The sequence below is a fragment of the Calypte anna genome, chromosome 2, assembly GCF_003957555.1.
Source record: "Calypte anna isolate BGI_N300 chromosome 2, bCalAnn1_v1.p, whole genome shotgun sequence".
In the NCBI taxonomy this organism is placed as follows: domain Eukaryota; kingdom Metazoa; phylum Chordata; class Aves; order Apodiformes; family Trochilidae; genus Calypte; species Calypte anna.
In genome coordinates, this window is record NC_044245.1 from 139,881,665 (window position 1) to 139,894,036 (window position 12,372).

General features: G+C 42.9%; 1 protein-coding gene and 1 long non-coding RNA gene across 18 annotated transcripts in view; one reads left to right on the plus strand and one right to left on the minus strand.

Moving 5' to 3' along the window:
• The window catches only part of MTSS1 (MTSS I-BAR domain containing 1), a 123,971-nt gene that overhangs the window by 57,873 nt on the left and 53,726 nt on the right, over nucleotides 1-12,372 (minus strand). The gene's annotated exons all lie outside the window — the stretch shown is intronic.
• Nucleotides 6,302-8,230, plus strand: LOC115597898. The gene is made up of 3 exons (XR_003987238.1): nucleotides 6,302-6,336; nucleotides 6,574-6,696; nucleotides 7,932-8,230. It is a non-coding gene; the product is annotated as an uncharacterized LOC115597898 (long non-coding RNA).

A 12,372-nucleotide genomic window follows, 5' to 3' on the forward strand; every position in this document is an offset into this window, starting at 1 on the left:
GTCAGCAATCACTTCCCTACACTTTCCTTGCAAGTAGCACAGCTCTGCCCTCAGCCAGCCTTGGTCTCCCTCCTAAGGCCTGGAATTATCAGGATATGGGAAACACCAGGGCTGGGGCACTGGTACACAGGAGCAAGGGTGGAGAAGGGAAAGGACAGACCTCAAGCCATCCCACCAGGGATAAGCTGATGGCAGATGCAGATGGCAGTGCCATCCCTGAGAAGCTGGGACAGGTGGCAGAGAGGGGCAGCTGCAGCCTGAAGAGACATGCTGCCATTTCCCCAAGACTCAGAGCTGACAAAGAAAGCAGGCAGCCAGCATTGCATCATGACCAATGCGTCTGCACAACCTCTCTGCTGAAAGCTCACGGGTAGCTCCATCAACACCACTGACATTTTTCCAGCCTTGCAGTGTAACTACAGACACAGACCCTTCACCTCTTTCTCTGGAGCTCTATGACAGCCACCAGCACAGACAGAAGAGAAATCAGCCTTACAGGTATTTCAGGGATCCAGTATTATTTTAAAACCTTGTTTCCTTTTACTACAAGAAGAATAGAGAAGAAAGCTCTCTGCTCCCTCAGGCTTGACATAAAAAAATTAGCATTTGTTTGTTTTACAGAACAGGACTTGCTCTATCCAATTTAGACCCAATCTGTTAATCTAAAAACAAAAGCAAATAAATACCGAAATTATGACTAAGAGGGATTTCAAGAAGCCTACACCTTATTGTGTTTTCTTGAGGTATTACAAATAGAGTCTTGCATTTATTCACTGTATTTCCTGCTGGCACAAATGCAACATTCAAAGCTGCTGTGCTGCTTTTGTTGTCTGCTGCTACTGATGATGTGAAGTGTAACTACATGTTCAATCCAGCCTGGGAGGGCTGCCCTTTAAAATCTAATTTGAATTGTGATTCCCAAAATCCTGACTATGAATTTGTGATCAAAGCTCTCTACTGTTCCATGCAAGCCCTCAAATTACTGATATGCTGAAGTCCTTGAAGTCCACCAAATTAATAAACTCTAGCCCACATGACTAAGGGTCACAAAAGTTCAAACCCAGCTTATGTAAGAAACGGAATTGGTGTGTTTGCCCTTAAAAAAAGGCACCAAGATAAATACTAGGGTCAGCAAACATGCTGTGCAATATTAAACAAGAAAAAACTTGGACCTTAACAGGATTTGCAGCCTAGAACTGCTCCTGAAGGCAACAAACTTGATATGATCATCCTGACAGCTGTGACAAATTAGGTTTCGTTTGCCTGAGAGGCAGCTATGTTCATTTAACTGCAATTACTGGCACATCATGATCCCCACACTGGTGAGTTGCACCCAGCCATCCAGCCAAACAGGGCATCTTGTGCAGATATACCTCTTCATATGGTTCTTTGTTACTACACAAAAGTCTTCAAAAACAAGTTAATATGCACCAATAGCTTTTTCAGGTGTTTGTTGTGGTCCCTCAAGCTCTTTTTCAAACAAGGCAACAACAAAACCTGGCTAAGATGCTTTAAAATCTGCCTCCCTTCCCTATGTGCATGGTTGCTGGATGCAGTGAGCACAGGACAATGTGCTATTTTATTCCAGATGCTTACTCTGTCTGGTCTAATTCACGAGATCTGAAAAATCCCATCCCAAAATATTATTTCGAAAGGCAAGCCATCGAAATTAAGTCTTTTTTTGGTAATTTGTCTTTATGCCTAAGAACATATGTGGACTTTGTGATCCTAAGAGCAAAATCCTGCACAATATTTACAATTTTGTAAGAACCCTCTCCTTATCCCCTTATACTTCAGCCCCAGCAAAGAAGAAAGATTTAGTCAATTATACATGCATCATTTCAAAATAGTTAGTTGGTGAGCTAATTTAAAGGAAATGAAAAACCAAAACCTCTGGGATGTGCCCATCAGCTTCTTTGAAAATTCCTAGATAACACATCCATAGGCATGTCTAATCCAATTAGTCACACTACAAAACATCACTCATTTTTTCTTCAAGACATACTTTATTTATTCTCAAGCAGGACTTCACAAGTGTGTGTGTCCTGTAGGCAAGAGTGCAGGAGCCCTTGTCCATCCTCCTGCCTGCCTGTTTGCTGGTGCAGCACCAGCTGCCAGCAGGAACAGGTGTTTTGTGGTTTTCTTCTCAAGAGAAAGTCCCAGGCACTATCTCTGGTGGAATGCAAAAACAAAACAGCACAGCACATAGGGCCCGACACAGAGCTACATTCCTCTGTGAGCAAGAAGGTAAGACATCCTCCACCACAGCAACACGGACTCAGATGCCTTCCCAGGGAGTAAGCTGCCTTTGGGTACTGGCACTCAAAAAATGCAGATAAATCATCACTCAAAAAGCAGTTTTGCCCACTCTCTCCCCCCCCCCTCCCCCCCCCCCCCCCCCCAAGAAATATCAAATGCTGAACAGTATTATTTCTGCATTAACATTAACTAACTCTCAGGATACCATCAGCTGAGGCTGAAGGCTCTGCCGCAGTAGCTAACCTCTTATTCAGTGTTTCTACAGAGGGAAATCTTCAAGAGTTATTTTCAATATTTTTTTTTCTTTTCAAACTCTGCAGTGAGTCAAAATAGCTCAAATATCTAAGAATGAGATATGCAGGGGAAAAATTGAAAATAAAAGGATTAAGAAAAACATGGGGTGAAGATGAGGAAAAACATGCAAATGAATTTCTGATATGAAACTGCAAAATAACCCATGACCAAAACAAACAGCCATGCAACATGCCACCAACATCTTCTGAGGAATACTGAGCAGCAAGGCATCACTCAACTGAACAAGAATTTCAGAATCAAATCAAGTTTGTTTCTGATCTTCAAAGGCTCATAAATGTGTTAACCTTTATTCACTCCGTGTAGCCCTGCATATTTTAGTAAATTAAGCTAAACATGGTCTTAAATAACAGCAGGATCCCAGTTTAAGTAATTTCGACATGGCATCCTCATCCTGCTGTACGCTGGACTTCCTCAGACAGCAGCTTTCTCATGGTGAAGACAGACAACAGTACCTAACATACTCTGAATAGGAACATGATACATGCAATAAAGCAGCCACCCAAAACGAAGTCATGTTGTCTGTGTTTACATTGTAAAAAGTTATGTTTACCCTGATAAACACGGCTTTTGAAAAGGTTATTACCCTCCCCCTCAGCAAACAGAAAAGGTTAACTTCATCATCTGCTGTGCACACGTCAAGCTATAATGCAAAGGCAGGAGCTCCAAAGAGCACAGCCCCTGTGTTTCTCTGCACCAAAGCACCTTTCAAAGCTTCCTGACAAAATGCTCAGAAAACTACCCTGAAGTTACACCAACCTGCCTTGAACTCCTCTGCCACAGCCTGCTTGTTCAGTAGACTTAATTTTAAAGCACGCCTCTGAGACATGGGTTTATGAACAAGTACTCAGACCAGTAAATTTAGAGGTAAAACTCAGCTTACCTTTCCATTTAATGTAGTCATTAAAAGCGAAGTGACGGGAGCTCTGCTCCCTCTGTGTGCTTTCAGATTAACTCCAACAACACAGCTAAATCACAAAAATTTATTTACTCACTCATAAGTGAGTGCTGAATTGCTGAGACCTGACTCCAGCTAGTCTTTACCATTATTCCCTGAATACTTTTTAAATTTTATTTTTAATACAGGATGTCTAGAGGGACATCAGCGCTGTAGCACTAAATACAGTAGTGTTCACAAGCTAAATTGCTGCTTATGAGGTATATCAGCAAAATTTGGAACATACATGGGCAGACAAGATGGTCAAAATGTAAGATTTCAGCAAAGCCAAGAGATGTGGAAGCTGGAGCTCCTTTGACAGTTGCCTGGCAACACTGTTATCTTATATTAATTTATATTATTTTGATACATTTACACTTATCCCAGGTCTCACCAAGGGGTTTTCCCCAAAGTGAGTTAGGCAATTTTGTCTCATTTCGGGGGGTGTTTGTTTGCTTTCTGCAAATCTTTTGGAAACAGCTGAGTTCGCCAAAAAGAGCTCAAAACCCAAGAGCTTTTGAGAACAATTTTTGTAATGGGCTGTCTGCTCCTTCCAGATTAAGTTCTGCCTCACAATGTACATTTTGGCAGGCTGTTTCTTAACAAGTACCTTTCATGGCTACTACCTTTCATCAGCATCCAAACAGACAGATAGTGCATTTCATGAAGAGATGGGCTGCACAGAATCTACTAGTTAAAATTACCAGTTAATGGGAAGCTACTGCAATATTAAAAGCATTTTTATGCTTAAAAAGCATTTAAGTTTATTCCCCTGTCAATAAAAACAAGACAAACTTAAAATTCAAGAGGACTTTGATTTGCCACTAGGTTTTCTAAATTAAAGGAAAAAAATGTTCAATTATTTATTTCTGGGCAGAGATATCTCCCCCCGTCCCACTTCCCCACTTACAGAAAAAGAAAACATAGCCAGTGTCCACACAAAAAAAACCCCAAAACCCAGCCAAATGCCCTTTGGGCATGTTTTGAAGAAGCTATTTAGAGTAAGGAACATGAGCATTCTCTATCCTTGTATTTATAATGAGGCTCCACCATCCCCAGGAGCTAAAGCAGAATGAAAATGGGTCACATATCTAATTAGCACTATTGAAGCATGAAGCCCAAACATCCCTGAAATGCAATAGATTTTTTTTTAATAACTGCAGCTTCATTCAAATATCCCACACTCACCTACGTGAGATGCCAGAAGCTTAAAATATGGATACCATCAAGCAGGCATGTATCCAGCATCATGCTGCTTTGCTCCTGGGTAAGGGGAGACAGTTGCTTTTGACAAAATCTAATCTGCTAGCTAAAAAAAAATCAAGTGATTAGTCAATCAGCCTAGCACAGCCTGTTCTTTAGTCACTTTTCATTATTAAAACAAAACAAAACCAACACAATCCTCTTTACTATAAAACAAATATACAGATCCCCAATCTGGATGTAGATGAAATATGTTCAAGAAGGACATCTAAAGCAGTCGGTCAGACAGAGGCTGGTGGGTTCACACAGTTTCTTCCAGTAGAGTGGCCTACACACTGTCCCACACTTTGCACCCTTCCACACATTCATTAGCAAAGCAGCAAGGGCTCTGCAGCAAGCCCTGCACCCAGCTCTGCTCCTCACTCACACCTCCTGCCACGCACAGGTATCACCATGCAAGTGTCAGGCACATGGGGCTGTCATAGAGGAACATGTTTAAATTACAGGTGTGGGCACTGGCAGAGAGCACCGATGAACTTCTCCTCCTGCTTGTCAGAGAGAAGGCACAGAGAGATTGCACGTGTGTGTGGAGGAAAAGAGAGGCAGCAGATGACTTTTCCACACATCTGGCTGCCACACTTGGCTTTCCCCTCCACTTCTATATCCTGCTGCTTGCTCTCACCTCCTAGGGCTTGTGTTTACTCCAGGCAGGATCAGCCTCTTGCACCCAGCACCCAAAATGTCACTTGTGTTGGGCGAGATGAATGCCAGTGCAGCTATGGGGAAGCACCCCAGGAAAGTACCCAGGAGCTCAATCCATGCACCCAAAAAGTCACCCATGGATGATTTCCACATGGAAACCCAGGCTTACCGAGAACAGGACTGTGCTTCATTTCAATCAAAGTCAACAAGCCATAAAGGCCACTCACCCGTGAGGGTTTGGAAGTCACTAGAGCCTTCTGGAAAAATAAAAATACCATGAAAAAATTCAGAGAGGGGAATTAATTGAGCCTGCAGCTGTCTGCTCTACATAGCAAACGTCACAAAGTTCATGCTGCTGCACAGGATAATTTTTTTTTGTACTAGAGATGAGCATGAGAAAGAAGCACAAAAACCAGAACAAAATGTTTATTCTGCCCATCCATGACCACACATTCAGCACGCAGGCGACTGTGTCTCTTGCAGCACTTGGCACATGAGCACCTCCTGCACTATGCATTTCTGTTTACTGCAGTCAGATATCTTGCCACCACCTATTCCCTTTTTTTTTTTCTTTCTGAATAACTTCTTTTGCCACAGTGGAGAACAAGGTACACCGCTGCACACTGACTGAAACACAGTGTTTTATTTGGTTTAATCTAGTAACTCCCTTATCTGCATATGGAAACAAAGCTAGATACTTTGATTATAGAGACATGCATAAAAATTTCTTTTATAACAGCTTACCACACCAGATCACAAAAGACCAAGCTCTCCCAAACCCCCTCATGAGAATGGAAGTTAAAGATACAGCAGAGAAAACAGCAATGGATGATCCATGTTTATGAGGGAAACCAGGAAAGGCTGGAGACCACTGACCCAGCATCTCAAGCCCGGACCTCACGTTATCACTGCTGGGGTAACAGGTGACATTTTTATTGCTTGTATTGGTAGAATTTCAATTATATTAATTAAAGCATATCTTATATCAAAATTTATTTTTCACAATTTCTTCTGGATCTAAAACTCACTCTCCACCATTTCGTTTTATTATCAATATTAACAATACAGCTGCAAGGACACTTGCAACCACTACCAATCTCTTTGTGATTCAAATCATATAATGCTTGACATACCATTTGTTTGTTTGTTTTTTTCTCAAGCAATTGCCCAGCAATTGGTTAAAGTGGCTTCAGAAGAAGAAAGGGACAATTCTTCACCTCTAACTCTCTCCTGGATTCTTCTGCACCACCAGGACAGCTCTGTGGCTCAGCAGCTAATGCAGGGTGGGTGCTGCTCCTCCCTCCCCTAACACCCCTGGCTTCCTGAGCAAAACCTTCCTTGTAGTTCTCTCCATCTCCCTTCCGTCCCACTTGTGTTCTAGCTGGCCATGCTTATGCTGGCCAAAATTTTCATTTTTGAATTTCAAAACGGCAAGGCTAATATCACAAAAGGGCAAGCCCTCCCTCCAGGCAGTGCCGAGGTGTCAGCTTCCTGCACCCACCCCTCAGCTGCTCACCCCCTGCCTGCACTCCCCCTTCTCCTCCCCCTAATGTAAGGTGCACCCCAGGCAGGGCAGGGATGGGTTTGCTGGCAGTCCCTCCTCTGCCTCCTCAGGGCTCTCTATAGCATTATGCAGAGCACCCAGGGATGTTCCAGGGCTTTGTGGAGCTCACGCTGGGCAGTGAGGACCATTGCCACACCACGGGAAGGACAGATGTGGCACAGTGCCATGTGCCATCTGCAAATCTGTCCCGACAGAGTGGGTGGTGCAGAAGTGTCCAGTGGAGAGCTGGCAGTGGGGGAAAAGGGAGAGGAACTGGTAGTGGCAGGCAGCTGGCAGGAGACAGTTTTCCCAGAGCCCTCCAGAAGCCCCGAGTTTCCTGAGTAGCTTGCCTTCCCCTCAGGCTTCCTCTCACCAGCTCAGGCAGGTCACGCCGTGAGAAGTTCTCAAAATGCAGCCTCTTGCTTAATATCTAACTGGAAGGTGACCTGTGATGTGCTTCCCACCATGTCTGACACTGGGACCTTCAGCTCTGGAAATTGCCTTTCAAGGGACTGGACCTGTACTCCCAAAGCAGCCTCCTTGCTGTCCCAAATGTTCAGGGTTTCCCACACGTGGCAATGGGACACATGAGGGGCCAAAAACAGCTTCCAGAGCCTTTGCCACCAGAAAGCCCCATTTTACTATGGAACAGAAATAGCAGAGAGAAGGCTTTCAGTGGAAAATGTGATGAGAATAGAAAGCAATAGAGTAAAAGCCCTGTCAGCACATTTCATAGACAGTCTTTTTAATGAGGAGATAAACAGATAAAGCTTTCAATCCATGTATGGAGCTTTTTTTTTAATTTGAAAAGAAGCTAACCAAGCACACAGGATTCAATAGGAAACAAAAGCTGAACAAAACAATTTCTGACAAGGCCTAAACAATCTGAAAAATGTCAATTCTAGTGCCACAGAAAACCCAAAGGTTTCCCTACTCCCTAGCTGCTCTATTTATTTTAATTACCTCTTCTTTCAGCTATCTGGCTGTGCAATGAAGTTAACAAGCATATGCAACAACCAGCCCCCAGTCCTGCACAGGACCCCCAGCTTTGATTCAGTAGCACTGGAAGTCAGAGCAAAGACTGGGAGCAAGCTAACCTTCCCTCCTGGAGACAGATCCAGGCCACACAGTTTGGATCCAGACCTACCCAGATGCCAGAGCTCCACCAGTGTGGCAAAACTTCATTCTTATTACAGAATTGCTGGCTGTGGCAACTGCCACCCTCTGTAAGTCATTTGATGTGCAAAGAAGCTGTCCCACCAGTAACATGCAGTTTCTTCAATCTGATTAAACATTTAAATCAGGTGTGTTAATGGAAAGTCACCATTCAAAAGCCAGCTTGGAGCTATTAACAACAAGAAAGATTTCTTCATATGAAGATTAACGTAAACACAGAGTTTAAAAAACATGAAATGGGGCCCAGACAAACAACTTTGCCAAGGAAAGCCCTCTCTCCAGATGCCACTCAGCACCAATGAAGTGCTCTCCCATCAAGGTTTGTTTCATCATAATCTGGAATGGTAACCTCAGATGGGGGTGGCATCTCCTCTTCAGTGGTCCCTTGATTGTACCCCCCTTCCTGTTGATACTCATTCTTTGGGTGGAGCCTTAAAATGAGTTCTCCCCCATGCATAAAGAGATTAAAAGCCAGCAGCCGCTGAAAGGCTTTATATCCTCCTCTATGCTATACTCTCCTGGGCAACTTGCAGTAACATTTCATATATGGCATTTTCAAAGATAAAGGATTTAGAGGGATTTTCAGCACAATCAGAATCTTCCCTGCAAGTGCCAGCACAGCTTTATCCCTGCTGTTGTAAGAAACTACACTAACAGATACAGCTGGGGACTTTTCCTTAGACAAGGGAGCAAGACACAAGCACCAAACAGAAACAAAGCCAGTTTAACAAAATCCAACTAAATGAAAACTCTAAGAAAATAAATCTTGCTTTGTGTTTTATGTTTTGAGAGATTGTATTTCAAGTTAGCAAAAGAAAATTGTATCCTAAAAAGCCAGCCACAGAAACCCATTACAGTCCCATGCACACTTAAATGAGAGACACTGCTGCCAGGCATTTTCAGCAAACTGGAAACTTACTGCGTATTCAACCATCCTCAATAGTCCCCAGGGGCCATCTCTGTGGTAATGTTCAAGATATCTAAGTGTCACCATGTAGGAAGCAGCACAGTCCTGTACCCACTACTCAAAGTTGCTCACCCCATGCAATTCAAAGCATGAGGGTTTTTATTGTGAAGCTGTGCTAAAAACTGCCTCCTGCATATAGTTATTAATATAAAGTAGAATTAAATCATTGCCTACATATCAGATGAAATAAAAGTCTAATGTTGTTCCTAATTTATAACAGCTGGGCCAAAATTATCTCTGGACATTAAGAGTCATGATCAGAGCACTGACCTCCAGAGGATTTTTCAGACTGCCTGCACTGCAAGGCGGCAGAACCTGGCTCCCTGTACAGCTGAGCCTGTTTTCAGACCCACTGGTACCATGGCCCAGTTCAGACAGTGTGCCTGCCCCTGCCTGCAAAAGGAGTCAGCAGCCCCATTCAGAAGCCCATTTTGCTCCTTGTTCTCCTGAATGAAGGAGCCAATAGTATGTGACTGTGCCTCTCCATTGCTGCATAATGCAGCCTGAATACAACCACCCCACCTCCCCCTTTCTCATCTGGATTTGTTCAAATAGCTTGTTAGAGGAGTATTCTTCCCAAATCACAGCGTAAGCAAACATTTGAGTTTGTTTTACAAAATTCTTGCTTTCTCACTTCTATTTTACAGAAGCAAGCTGGGCTAGATCACCAAGAGCAGAGTACCAAGGGAAGCAATAAATTCATCACCACTCAGGCTACGGAGTCTGCTGAGATTTGAACAGCCTACCCCAAGGTTCTGGGAAAAAAGCTCTCCATTCACACAAGGGATATCTCATTACAGAAATTCCTACATTAAATTCTCAGTCTAAATTGAGTAAGAAATCAGGGAAGATAACAAGGACTCAGAGTATTTTCAAAAATCTGAAAATACACATGCTTTCTGAAGAGATGCAAAAGTTAATATATCCACACAAGACCACAGATGGATACATCAGCTGCACCAGTGATTGCTTCTGAATAAACTCAGATAAATGGGAAGCTGCACGATAAAGTACCTACAGCAAGGCCAGCTGTCTAGAGTATCCCAGTTTTTGGTAAGTCAGCCAATCCAACACAATGCATGAACTTTTTCTCACATCTTAATCCTAACTTTCGAAATATACGCTGTACTGCCTTCCTCCAACACTTTAACTTGGATAGCTTACTTCAGTATTGAGAAACCTGTGTGCATGCTACTTATTAAATTTCTGAAAAGGAATTCAACAGTTAAGCACTTTTTTAACTGGGTATTTCATGTAGTCCAGAGCATTCACCTCTCACTCCCATCAGTTAAGGAATCTGCTAATGGACTTTGCTTCAGCCTCACTCACTGTCATGGCATAACATCTACAGCAAAGTTTCTACACAGATGGCATATTTCCAGCATTTGCTTTCAGGCTGCTCATCATGAAAAATATAGATATATTCCTTAAATATTATATGAATCAGAGCCATAACTCAAAGCCCAAAATAATTACCTCGTCTGGACAACATTCAGCAGCCCATTCCTTGTTCCCTGGCCTGCCAGCTGCCTTCAGCACAAGCAACCATGCTCCTCCTTTTAAATGTTTGCTCCTATGCTTCTTGTGGTTCAGCCTTCTCCCCTTTTTCTCCTCATCTTTCCCATTCTAGCTTTTTACAGAGGTTATACAGGGTTCCATCCCCAGGTTTTCTGTTCTTTGCACTGTGCCCAGCTTCCTCCTGGGGGACCAAATGCCCACTGAAATAATTTTATTGTGACCAGAAGGAGTGCAGCATCTCTTGAAATAAAAAAAAAAAAATCATCTTGTGTTTTCAGTACTCTCAAACATAAACAGAAAATAAACAATTTGACATGGATGACTCAGATTAGCTCTCCTTTTCAGTCTTGTTCTCCTTCTTAAACATCTTGGATAGGTTCCATTTTCTGATGATGTTCAGGCATTACTTAAAGTGAAACTGCCAAAGAAAGGCAGACTCAAAGCATGCTCCACTTCCTGACTGCTGGAAACATGGCCACAGGCTGACAGACCCAGCTATAGGGGGGCTGCTTTCTGCTTTACCCTTTCTCCACATCTTTATGTCCAAGCTGTGTTTGTGGATTCCTTCAGAAAAGCAGCAAACATGCTTTTCCCATCTATCCTAGTAACCAAGTCTGTGTTTTCAGTAATGCTAATAACTCCTTTTTTGGTACGTGTACTACTGATTTGTTCAGATTTAGCTTTCCCTCTTTCTCCAGGTCCAGCTTTACCAATGCTCTTAAAAGTCACCAGTTTCCTTCTGGTCTTGCACTTCTTCAGTGTCTCCACCAGGCTTGTGGTATTTCAACCTTCAAGAACTCCATTGTGACCTTGAAGTGTCAGCTCCAGTTTCAGGCTGACCAACCCATCTAGATGCCACTGCTCATCTGGTAAATTCACAACATACATCAACATGCTTTTCCTCTAACAAACTCACAGTTCATCCTGTCAACCACAACAAATGTCCGCCTGTCCTCACAGTTTCTGCTGTGCTTAAATCAGTAGGTTTTGGTTGCTGCCTATCATGCTGATGCTGTTGCCACAGTTATACACTGTGTGTAAGGTGGAAAAAAGCAAGCACCGGGTTCAGCACTGCACAATCCTGGCCAGATACAAGCCAAAGTAACCTCCTGTTATGAAAAATGGACCTCAAAATAGTTCAAAATATTCCCAAATATTATTATAACCGAAAATACTCCCAACTATTTAATAAAAAACATTCCCCACCCAATTGCTGCTTTTAACTTTGGAAGTCTGTCACTGATACAAGCATATGGAGCAGACTGCACTACTTCAGAGTTGCCAACAAGTTTAAACAAATTGCAGAAATTAAAGTTAAAGCAAAACTTTCTTTCCAGAAATAAATACTGACACTGGATACAAAATATGAAAATGATAATCCAATACAAACACTGAAGGAGACAAAACAAAACCAGGCAGGAATTCCATTTTGGCATAAGTGACAACAGCTTTGTGCCTGGATCACAAAGCAGCAGTTTCACTTCTCTAAAATGAAATGTCTGTGCCTGCAGGTAGGTGGTGAAGCATCCAGCAAGACTGGGGGAGGATGATGCAGAGAACTGTGCTCCCTCTGCCCAGTGACTCACCAGGTAGACGCTTGCCAGATCTTTCCTGTTGGTTTTTTAATTCTTTCACACAGGGCAGGCTGGCAGTTCCCGGGGGTTGCTCTTCCTAGTAAATACTCTGCTGCCAGATTACAGACTCCACAAGTGAGTAAGCCTTGGAGGCAAAAACCAGGGTGTGCAACTTCAATGA